The sequence below is a fragment of the Micromys minutus genome, assembly GCF_963924665.1.
Source record: "Micromys minutus genome assembly, chromosome: 15".
NCBI lineage: Eukaryota > Metazoa > Chordata > Mammalia > Rodentia > Muridae > Micromys > Micromys minutus.
The window spans coordinates 51276340-51286797 of NC_137984.1; the positions used below are offsets into that span (position 1 = coordinate 51276340).

The 10458-nt window shown below is 43.6% G+C and overlaps 1 pseudogene across 1 annotated transcript; it reads left to right on the plus strand.

Moving 5' to 3' along the window:
• Nucleotides 1-1502: 1502 nt before the first annotated feature.
• LOC308430342 (peptidyl-prolyl cis-trans isomerase A-like) lies at nucleotides 1503-1989 on the plus strand (annotated as a pseudogene). The gene has a single exon. The product of its transcript is annotated as a peptidyl-prolyl cis-trans isomerase A-like (transcript).
• The last annotated feature ends 8469 nt before the right edge of the window (nucleotides 1990-10458 follow it).

Genomic DNA, 10458 nt, shown 5'->3' on the forward strand with positions numbered 1-10458 from the left:
CTTCTGCCCTGGCAGATGGGAATCAAAAGATAGCGTTGAGAAAACCAGTAAATTCCTATATGGCTGTTATGATTCATGACTTAGCCTTAGACATGATGACTTAAATGTCACCACTGTACTTGAGAATTGACCTGTAAAACTATATATCATCTTAGTAAGATGACATGCAGAATTCTGAGAGTGAAGTAAGAGAGCATAAGATTGGTTAGAGCGAAGTAAGAGAGCATGGATTCGTTAGAGTGAAGTAAGAGAGCATGGGATTGGTTAGAGAGAAGTAAGAGAGCATGGGATTGGTTAGAGAGAAGTAAGAGAGCATGGGATTGGTTAGAGAGAAATAAGAGAGCAAGAGATTGGTTAGAGAGAAGTAAGAGAGCATGGGATTGGTTAGAGAGAAGTAAGAGAGCATGGGATTCGTTAGAGTGAAGTAAGAGAGCATGGGATTGGTTAGAGTGAAGTAAGAGAGCATGGGATTGGTTAGAGTGAAGTAAGAGAGCATTAGATGGATTAGAGAGAAGTAAGAGAGCATGGGATTGGTTAGAGAGAAGTAAGAGAGCATGGGATTCGTTAGAGTGAAGTAAGAGAGCATGGGATTGGTTAGAGAGAAATATGAGAGCATGGGATTGGTTAGAGAGAAGTAATGGAGCATGAGATTGGTTAGAGTGAAGTAAGAGAGCATGGATTGGTTAGAGAGAAGTAAGAGAGCATGAGATTTGTTAGGGAGAAGAGGGCATATAGTAGCATGTGGTTAAGTCAGAGGTGTGTTTCTAGTGAAGACAATGATGGTCAGACATGAGAACTGGCAAGAAGGTAGTTAAAGTAGGAAGGAGGAATAAGGACATGAGAGACTTGAAATAAGCAGAAAGATTAACTTGAATAGAGAAAGGAAAACAAAAACAAACAAACAAACAAACAAACAAAAAAACCAAAACCAGGAGAGTTTAGAGAGTTTAAAGGCCAAGGGAACATATGAGAGCCTTCTCATCTGTGGCTAAATCTGGATGTTGGCACCAGCCATGCAAGAGAAGATGCTATTGCAGTATCAAGGGGAGTATTGATAAACAGGGTGAGATGTTCAGAGCTCTATAAAAAGAACTCAAAGAGTTTAAACCTACACCAATGATGGTCAGTAGAGATCCTTAAATGACAACGCTTTACAAAAAATGTTGTAGTGGCAAGCTCTCTTGTAGGATGAGCATTGTGTCTAGGAAGCCACCGTGAAGGAATGAATGGATAGGACCGATGGTCAATAGAGCCCTACAGGGGAGGTTAGGATATTTGGATATAGAAGTGTATCCACAGCAAGTAATCTGAATAATCGATTGTTGAGTTCTTAGCTTGTGTAAAGGACCATGCAAGATCTGGCAGCTGAATGAGCCATGGCAGACTCCAAGGCAGCTTTCTAGCATCTAGCTCACACAGTAGAAAACTGAAACTCGTCTCTTTAGAACCAGACGAGGAAGCTTTGCAGACGCCACTGTCGCTTTTTGCCTCTTGCTGCAGCCATGGTCAACCCCACTGTGTTCTTCAACATCATGGCAGATGGTGAGCCCTTGGGTCACGTCTCCTTCGAGCTGTGTGCAGACAAAGTTCCAAAGACAGTAGAAAACTTTCATGCTCTGGGCACTGGAGAGAAAGGATTTGGCTATAAGGATTCCTCTTTTCACAGAATTATTCCAGGATTCATGTGCCAGGGTGGTGACTTCACACACCATAATGGCAGTGGAGGCAGGTCCATCCATGGAGAGAAATTTGAGGATGAGAACTTCATCCTAAAGCACGCAGGTCCTGGCATCTTGTCCATGGCCAATGCTGGACCAAACACAAATGGTTCCCAGGTTTTCTATCTGCACTTCCAAGTCTGAGTGGCTTGGTGGAAAGCATGTAGTCTTTGGGAAGGTAAAAGAAGGCATGAACTGTGTGGAGGTCATGGAGTGTTTTGGATCCAGGAATGGCAAGAAGATCACCACTTCCAACTGTGGACAACTCTAATTTCTTTTGACCTGTGGGCATCTTACCCATCAGACCATTCCTTCTGTAGCTCAGGAGAGCACTCCCACCCCATCTGCTCACAATATCCTATAATCTCTGCTCTCAATGAAGTTTGTTGGATTCCATATTTTCTTCATTCCCCTTCTAGTCTAACTGGATTGCAAAGTTAAGTTTATGATTATGAATAAAAACTAAATAAGAAAAAAAAAAAGAACACGAAGAGGAATGCCAGGCTCTAGAATGTGCCATGCATGGCCAAAGAATAGAACCCATGATATCACAGGTCAGAGACTTCCCGCTCTAAAGAGCTTGCATTAATGTAAGTGCATACACATCCGTGTCTAACATGCTGGATTAAAGGGAAGAGAGCTGTAACTTTATTATAGAAAAGGCTGTTACATTTCTTTCATTTTTTAAACAATAAAACTAGGAAGTACAAAGATATTTCTGCTGGGGCTATAGGAAATAGACATAATATCTCAAATTTCAGGGACAACTTTCCCTCCTGGTCTTACTATTATTATAGACTTCAGACTTTGGAATAATGTGATTATCTCACCTCTTCCATTCTAGAGGTTACTCTGGTTTCTTTCTCTCTTTCAATTATGTAGTCAAACAAATATTTTTGGTGCATTTGTACATATTTTTCTGAATTCCTCAAGATTCATACATGTTGGTATCTGGCCCAGTTTTAGAGAACAGTTTTACAGTGTGGGCAGATGGCATTTGTACAAAGACACAATTAAGCAAGCTGGATTTTAACGTGGAAAGAGTATATCCAGGATCTTCTCTAGGTTTAGTCTGGAGACACACTTTTTTGTTAATATAGGCATCTGAAAGTAGAGGAAGGTTAACTTTTGTCTTTCAGCTGTGGTGAAATATTTGACTTCTGTGACTGGAAGTTTATTTCTTAAGACATGAACCTCACAGGTCTCATGATGTCATGCCCAAAGATGTGCTATGGTGGACAAATCAGAACAATGCCTTAGATACAGGCTGTGCTGTGCTGGCTCCTATAGAAAAGCTATTGAAAAAAATTATATAAACGTATGTATATATACATGTATAATAATACATTTTATATATATCAAAGATATCTATCATAAGTAATAGAAACAAGCAAACAGCTTATTAAAATTATTTTAATGCAGTATTATTCTGACTTCATCTCTGAAAAGACTTGATTTGCTACAACTATAAATATCAATTATTTTATGAGCATTCTGGATGATATCAGATAGAGGGAAATCAGGTTATTAAAAGAACTAACTAAGAACAGTGTTCTAAGTACAGCTTCTTTCTTAGAATCTGCTACATATATCTTGTGCTGGAACATAAATAAAGAAAAGCTACTATTAGAATATTAAAACTTCTTTGACCCCAGCATAACACAAGTGTTTCCTTTTCCAATGGTGCTGAAATTATACACTTGATTTTACTAATTTTACAAAGATACCGTTTTTAACAGTGTTACCGTGCAAGGCGGGATGGCTTTTATATGTTTTAATAACTACACATAAGACTAAGCAATCTAATGGAGGCGGAACCCATGCAACGCTCAGGTTTGCTCAGTGGGATTTTGTACACAGGGTCTACAGCACATGTTCAGTGCTGATCTGCAGAACATGAGGATTCCGAGTTGTGTTTGTGGCCTTCTTCAGGCTAGCCCATCACAAGGTCAGTGCTCAGAGCTTGGGGACTTAACATGACCGAGTCTAACATGGTGCAGCCTCCCGGGGAGGAAGCACGGCTCCTGGAGTTGCTCCCAAGCCATAGAAGAATCGCCCATCCTCCAGGAACAAGAAGTGACATTTGTCTTTCTGGGGTGGTGCGGGGCAGCCTCTTCTATAGTTAGGAGCAATGAGAGTTAAGGTTAAGCAATTTCTGTGTTATTAGCTCTGTTGAGAATTTTGTTAAGATTTTGATTCTGCTCCAGGAAGTTTCCCTCCCCCACCCCCAGGAGCTCAGGTGTATGACCTTTCAGAGGTTCATGTGTATGAAGTTTGTGTCTGTCACCGGCTTTATTCAGGGAGCCAGGAGATCGGAGCTGAGAGTCAGAACACTCTTTCCAAACTATGTGAGCAAAAGCCAGTGCAAAGGTTTAATTTTAATGTATGAACTCAAATGGAATAAGGCCTGGGAACGGAGAGACTCAGGAAGAAGTGAGTCTTTCAGATTTGCGTCTCCTGACAAGTCACAAAAGCCACCCGAGGTTGTCTTGGCTTCCTCCATGCCTTTTCTTTGCTGTCCCACACTTTGGATGTGAAAACCCGTAAACTCAGGATGATCAACCTCTTAACAGTGCTTCCAAGCCGTCAGATATACAAGCCATGCAGGCACGGCCACTTGCCCCGTCAGCTTCACTGCAGAGGGCAGAGAGAAAATAAAAATTAAAGGTACAGAAAGAAGTCTTGTGGCAGTGGCTTTCAGACAGGAATCGCCTCTCCTTTGCTCTGCTGTGTTAGCTGGTGTTTTCATCTTCCGTCAGGGCTTAGACACAACATTGTTCTTCACGTCTGCTGCCTTTCTCCCCAGGTGTCAGGACCTTCCTTCTGTGTCACCCAGTGGCTTACCCTGTGAGTCTGTCTCAGATTCTCAAGCATTTGGAGGTGCAGACACTTTCTGGACTGCAGGCGAAATACCATCGGAGACGCCTGTCATAATTCACTCCAGCAGATAACGTGTGCGCGCCGATAGAGCAGCCCATCAAGTTGGAACGTGCACGGGATTATTGTCAATCCATGCTGCATGCCTCTGTTCTTCTTAGTCTTTGGAAAGCAATTCCGGCAGTTTGAAAAGCAGATCCGCGTTTCTAGGGGACGCTGATCGGAGGTGCTGCACTCTGGTTAGGGCACAGAAAATTCCTGTGGCCCAACCGTGGGTTTGAAGCCCCCTTGGTTGGTTTTCAATCTGGTCCCTGATGGTAGGTATCAGTAATCATCCCCTCTCGGGTGCGCAGCTTTGAGTTTATATTGCTCAATCAGAATGAAAGCAAGGCACATTCAAAGAAATCACACAGGACCTAAAAATGAAGCCTATCTTTGGGGCCCTTGAAATCTAGGTCAAGACGATTGCTAATCAAGTAGACCGTGGATTTTAGCAGCCTTACAAAAGAAGCTTAGGATCCCCTCAGTGGTCGCTGTTGATGATTTTCACAACGTCAGTAAACCTCTCAGTCCTAATAGTGAACCAGTGCAATGGTATGTCACAATTTAAACCACGCAAAACCGTTTTGTCAGGCAGGCTTCCGGATGCGATCAGTGAAGACAGCAGTGTTTGGAGACCAAAGTTGTGGAGAGAGTAACGACTCCACCGTCAGAGCAAGGCGACTTCTGTGTCAGTGGCCGGAGCAAGGAGCAGTCATGGTTGGAGCTGCTAAACACGTCAATACTTCAGCAGGGAAAATGAAAAAGAGTCAGGGAAACCTGGTGGAAAAAATCCCAGGAATAGACATTTAACTGGAAAAAGCTGAGCATTTGAAGAACTGGGCAACTGAACTGTGGTGTGCTCTAGTCCCCGAGAGAAGTCCGAGTCTGCTTTAAATTTTTTACTCTGGGCTTGGGGGATAATGTAGTGCCTGCTGGGCTTGGGAAAGGGGTGGTGCACAGGGAAGGGGCCCACAGCTGTTCGGGACTCTTACTGAATTTTCATATAACGCGCTCTTCGCTTCTGCCGACGGATGCCTAAGGCCATTGGCTCACTTTAAGGTACAGCTCTGCATTGGGGGCTCTATTGAGACTGGAAAGACCTTGGCTATCCCATCCCAGCTTTGTTTAATTTGCAGTTTCTTCACAGCGTTGATTTTATACACAGTTGTAAAAAAATTAACTGAGCTAATGAGTGTGGTGCCTCATGTGGAATAACAGTTCTTGTGTGTGGACTCTGTATGAGTATGCCCCTGTGTGTGTGTGTGTGTGTGTGTGTGTGTGTGTGTGTGTGTGTATAGGTGTGAGTGTGCCTCTGTGTGTGTGCATGTGTGTGTGTGTGTGTGTGTGTGTGTAGGTGAGAGTGTGCCCCTGTTTGTGTGTATGTGTGTGTGTGTGTGTGTGTGTGTAGGTGAGAGTGTGCCCCTGTTTGTGTGTGCTTGTGTGTGTGTGTGTGTATAGGTGTGTGTGTGTGTGTGTGTGTGTGTGTGTGTGTGTGTAGGTGTTCACATGAGTGAGGCACACACATACTCACATGAATATGAGTGCTGAGGCCTGGGGTTAGCATCAAGTGTCTCCCTCAATCACTTCTAATATTACTATTTCAAAACAGCATTTCACAGGACCTGGTTTGTCCAGCCACTGATTCTCCAGAGCACCCTCACCCCATCTTCTCAGCACGGAGATTGCCAATCCCTTAAGTGTAGTATTTTTCTGAAAACCATTGCGTTTTGCCCAGTGTGTGCACAGTTTACTGGTAGGACAGAGAAGGGATTCCCACTCACTGGCCTCTCCATCTCGTGCTACTCTCTGCCCTTGGACACTGGCTTTTGTACTTTAATTAATACAATTAAATGCTACTTATAGAAAAGGCACAATATAAATCTATAGACACTTTAAGACACAACCAAAACATTTTTGTTCTATGATTGGCCAAAGTGGCTAAGGACTCCGGGGATACATAGGGTCACATGTATCATGTGCCTGAAATACAACACCCCAGACAAGGCTGGGGAGATGACTAGTGGGTTTCTGTGAGCTCCAGTACCTGAGTTCAAATCCTCAGCACCCGTGTACAAAAGCTGAGCATAGCTGCTCTGGTCTTCAATTCCAGCATCAGAAGGTAGAGTGAAGAGGATGCTGGGAACTCCCTGGCCACCCCCCCCCCCACACACACACACACGGCACACATTACAATTTTAAACTTCAAATTACATTTACTGTTGTTAAAAGATGACGTCCCGTTCAGCATCAATGTTAGGAAAAGAATGAAGAGAGTGTGTGTGTGGGGGGGGAGGGTATGGCCCATGGAGGTGCGGCAAGGCCTGAAGGCAAGGGGGATGCCTCTGAGGACTCATGTTGGGAATCCCTTCCTTTTGAGGGACCAGCCACATGACTGTATAGTACAGAATAGAGTTTATTCAGGTCATGAGGGAGTTAAAAGGGTAGTAGAGGCAGAGAGAGGGGGAGGAAGAGAGAGAGAGGGAGAGAGAGAGAGAATGAGAGAGAGAGAAGAGAAGAGAAGAGAAGAGAAGAGAAGAGAAGAGAAGAGAGGAGAGAAGAGGAGTAGAGGAGTAGAGGTGGGCCATGAGCACGTGGAGAGAGGGGGAGAAGGGAAGGGGAAGAGAGGGGAAAGGGTGGGAGAGCAAGAGGGAGAGCAAGAGCAAGAGAACAAGAGAGAGAGAGGGAACAAGCAGCCCCTTTAATAGTGTCAGGTCACTGGGGCGGAGCATACCTGGCTCTTGACAGGTAACTGAGGGGTGGGGTATACCTGGCTGTTGCTAGGTAACGGAGGGGTGGGATTTACGGAATTCCAACATTTACAATAGATTTTCAAAAGGTATTTCCCATATATTTGCTTTGGAAAAGAGGAAAGCAATGATTTCTCAACAACTTCAATAGGAAGACAAAACCAGTTTACTGATTGTCTCCAGTGAGGAAAAGGTTAAACTCGCTTCTGTCTGGAGTTTGCTGTGTTAGCTGTCTTTTATCTCCCTGTGGGAGCGGCCTCTAAGTAGCTGGGGTCCCACCTCACCCGGCCTGGGTCTTGCTGCTGACTCTGTCATCTGCCTTCTTTCTTCACTAAGCACAGTTGGCAGATAAAATAGAGCATTTAGAAAAAAGGACAGTGGAAATGTCTGCCCTCTGTTAACTCTTCCTGGGAGAAAAGAAGAAAAACCACATGTCTATTTTTAAAAGCATGTATTCCTTTACAAAAGTCTCTTACAAAAGAGGTCAGCACACAGGACTGTTTATTATTATTTTTACTATTGTTTTAACTTTTATTTATGTATTCATGTGTGTGTGTATGATAAATGTGTGTGTGGTGTGTGTATAGTGTGTGTATGTTATACTACTGTGGTATGTGTTGTGTTGTGTGTGTGTGTGTGTGTGTGTGTGTGTGTGTGGTCTGTGTGGTATGTGTGTGGTATATACTTAGTGTGTTTTAGTATATGTGTGTTGTGTGTGTTGTATGTATGTGTGCTGTGTGAGTGTGTGTGATATGACTGTGGTGTGTGATGAGTATGTGTGTGTGTGTTTGTGGTATGTGTCTATGAAGCCTGGTGTGTCCGTGTGTGGTATGTGTGGGAATGTGTGTGATGTGTGTGAGACATATGAAGACTATAGTGTGTGTGTGTGTATGTGTGTGTGTGTGGTATTTATTTAGTATGTGTATGTTATACGACTGTGGTATGTATTTCGTGCGGTGTGTGTGTGTGTGGTATGTGTATGGTATATGCATAGTGTGTGTGGTGTATGAATGTGTGTGATATATGAAGTGTGTATGTTTGTGTGGTATGTGTGTGGTGTGTATGGTGTGTGTGATATATGAAGTGTGTATGTTTGTGTGGTATGTGTGTGGTGTGTATGGTGTGTGTGTGTGTGTGTGTGTGTGTGTTTGTGGTATATGTCTATGATGCCTGGTATGTGTATGTATGGTATGTGTGGGAGTATGTGTGATGTGTGTGTGAGACATGTGATGACTGTAGTGTGTGTGTGTGAGTGTGTGTGAGTGGTATGTGTGGTGTGTGTGTGCTGTGTATGTTTGCCATGTGTGGGTGCTGAGGGGATCAAGAGAAGCCTGGAGTTCAGGCTACTGTGAACTAGCTGAGCTGGATTAGAATCCAGCTCAGGTTCTCAGGAAGGGCAGTCAGCATTCTAAGCCGTGGTTCGTCTCCCCAGCCCCTCTCCCCATTCGTTGCTTTCTAAAGATATATTTCTTTTATTTATGTGTATGAGTGTTTGCCTATATGTATATGTGTGCACCATGTGTGTGCCTGGTGTCTGTGGAGGCCACAAGAAGACACTGGATCTCTGGAACTGGAGTTACAGATGCTTGTGAGCATTCATGTGGATGCTGGGAACTGAACGTGGGATCTTAACAAGAGCATCTTTCCAGACCCTACTTCATAATTTTAAAAAGAACAACCTACCTAATACATATTTTGATTAAAATCAGAGCAGATAAGGAAATTCTGGGTAAAAAAGAGATAAAGAAGGCAGTTAACCAGGGTCTAGCCTGGCTGTCCTCTGAGAGGCTCTACCAGCAGCTGACTGAGACAGATGCAGAGACAGGTAACCACTGGGCTGAGGTCGGGGACCCCTATGGGAAGGACTGAAGGAGCTGAAGGGGATTGCAACCCCATAGGATGAACAACAGTATCAACTTACCCAGACCCCTCAGAGCTCCCAGAGGCTAAGCCACCGATCAAAAACCATATATGAGCTGTTTTGTGGCCCCTGGAACATATGTAGCAGAGGACTGCCTTGTCTGGCCTCAGTGGGAGAGGATGCCTCAGGAAAGGGGATGTTGGGAGGCTGAGTGTGGGTGGGTGGTGGGTGGGTGAAAGGGGTGGGGGTTGGGTGGGAATGCACCCTCTCAGAAGCAAAGAGGTGGGGGATGGGAGACCAGGAAGGGAGGCAACATTTGGAATGTAAATAAATATAATTCCATTTTTTCAAAAAGGAATCTAGACAGAAAAAAGGTAGTTAATATTTGTTTATGTCATTTAGATCAAGTTCTAGAAAATTCTCTATAGTAAAGCATCCCTAGCAGCACATCTGTACGGGTCCTTTGGCAGGGTACTTGTCTGAGTTTCATGCCATTGGTAACCGTGTGATTCTATAGAATCCATAATGTTAAGATCACAAAATGAACTAAAACACGATTTACATTTCCGAAACCAACTTAATTTATTTAATATAATTATCTCTAGTTTTATCCATTTTCCTTCACACCATATAACTTCATTCTTATGGTTGAAAGATACTCTCCTGTGTATATGAACCTTATTTTTTCTATTCATGCCCAAGTCTTGAACACCTAGTCTGGCTCCATAATTTAGCTATTGTGAACAGGGCTGCAATAACCATTGACATGTAAGTGTCTCTGCTTTGTTAACATGGAGTCTTTTGGGTAATTCCTGGGGGAGTGATATGTCTGGGCTGTATGGCAAGGTAGTCTAAGATAGAAAACATGGCCTCCTTCCAAGGAGAATGTCATCTTTAGGCATTGTCTTTTGTTGAGAGTCTGAAGCAGTAGTTGGTCACAAAGGTTCTATGCTAGTGACAAAGCAGATGAAGATAAATGAATCAATGTTGTTGGGGACAAAATATCTCAGCTCTCTGTACATCATATATGAACCTGGAAAGCCAAATAACGTAAATGTTCACAGTATGTAAGCGATGCCTTAACTAAAGTCAATAGCAAACATCCCTTAGGTCAAGATAAGGCTCTGCTAGGGATGCTGTCAGCAAGGGTGTGTGTCTACTAATGGGTCTCCCCTGCTGGTCACCCCTGCTGGCTCCTGTAAGGCTGTCTTCC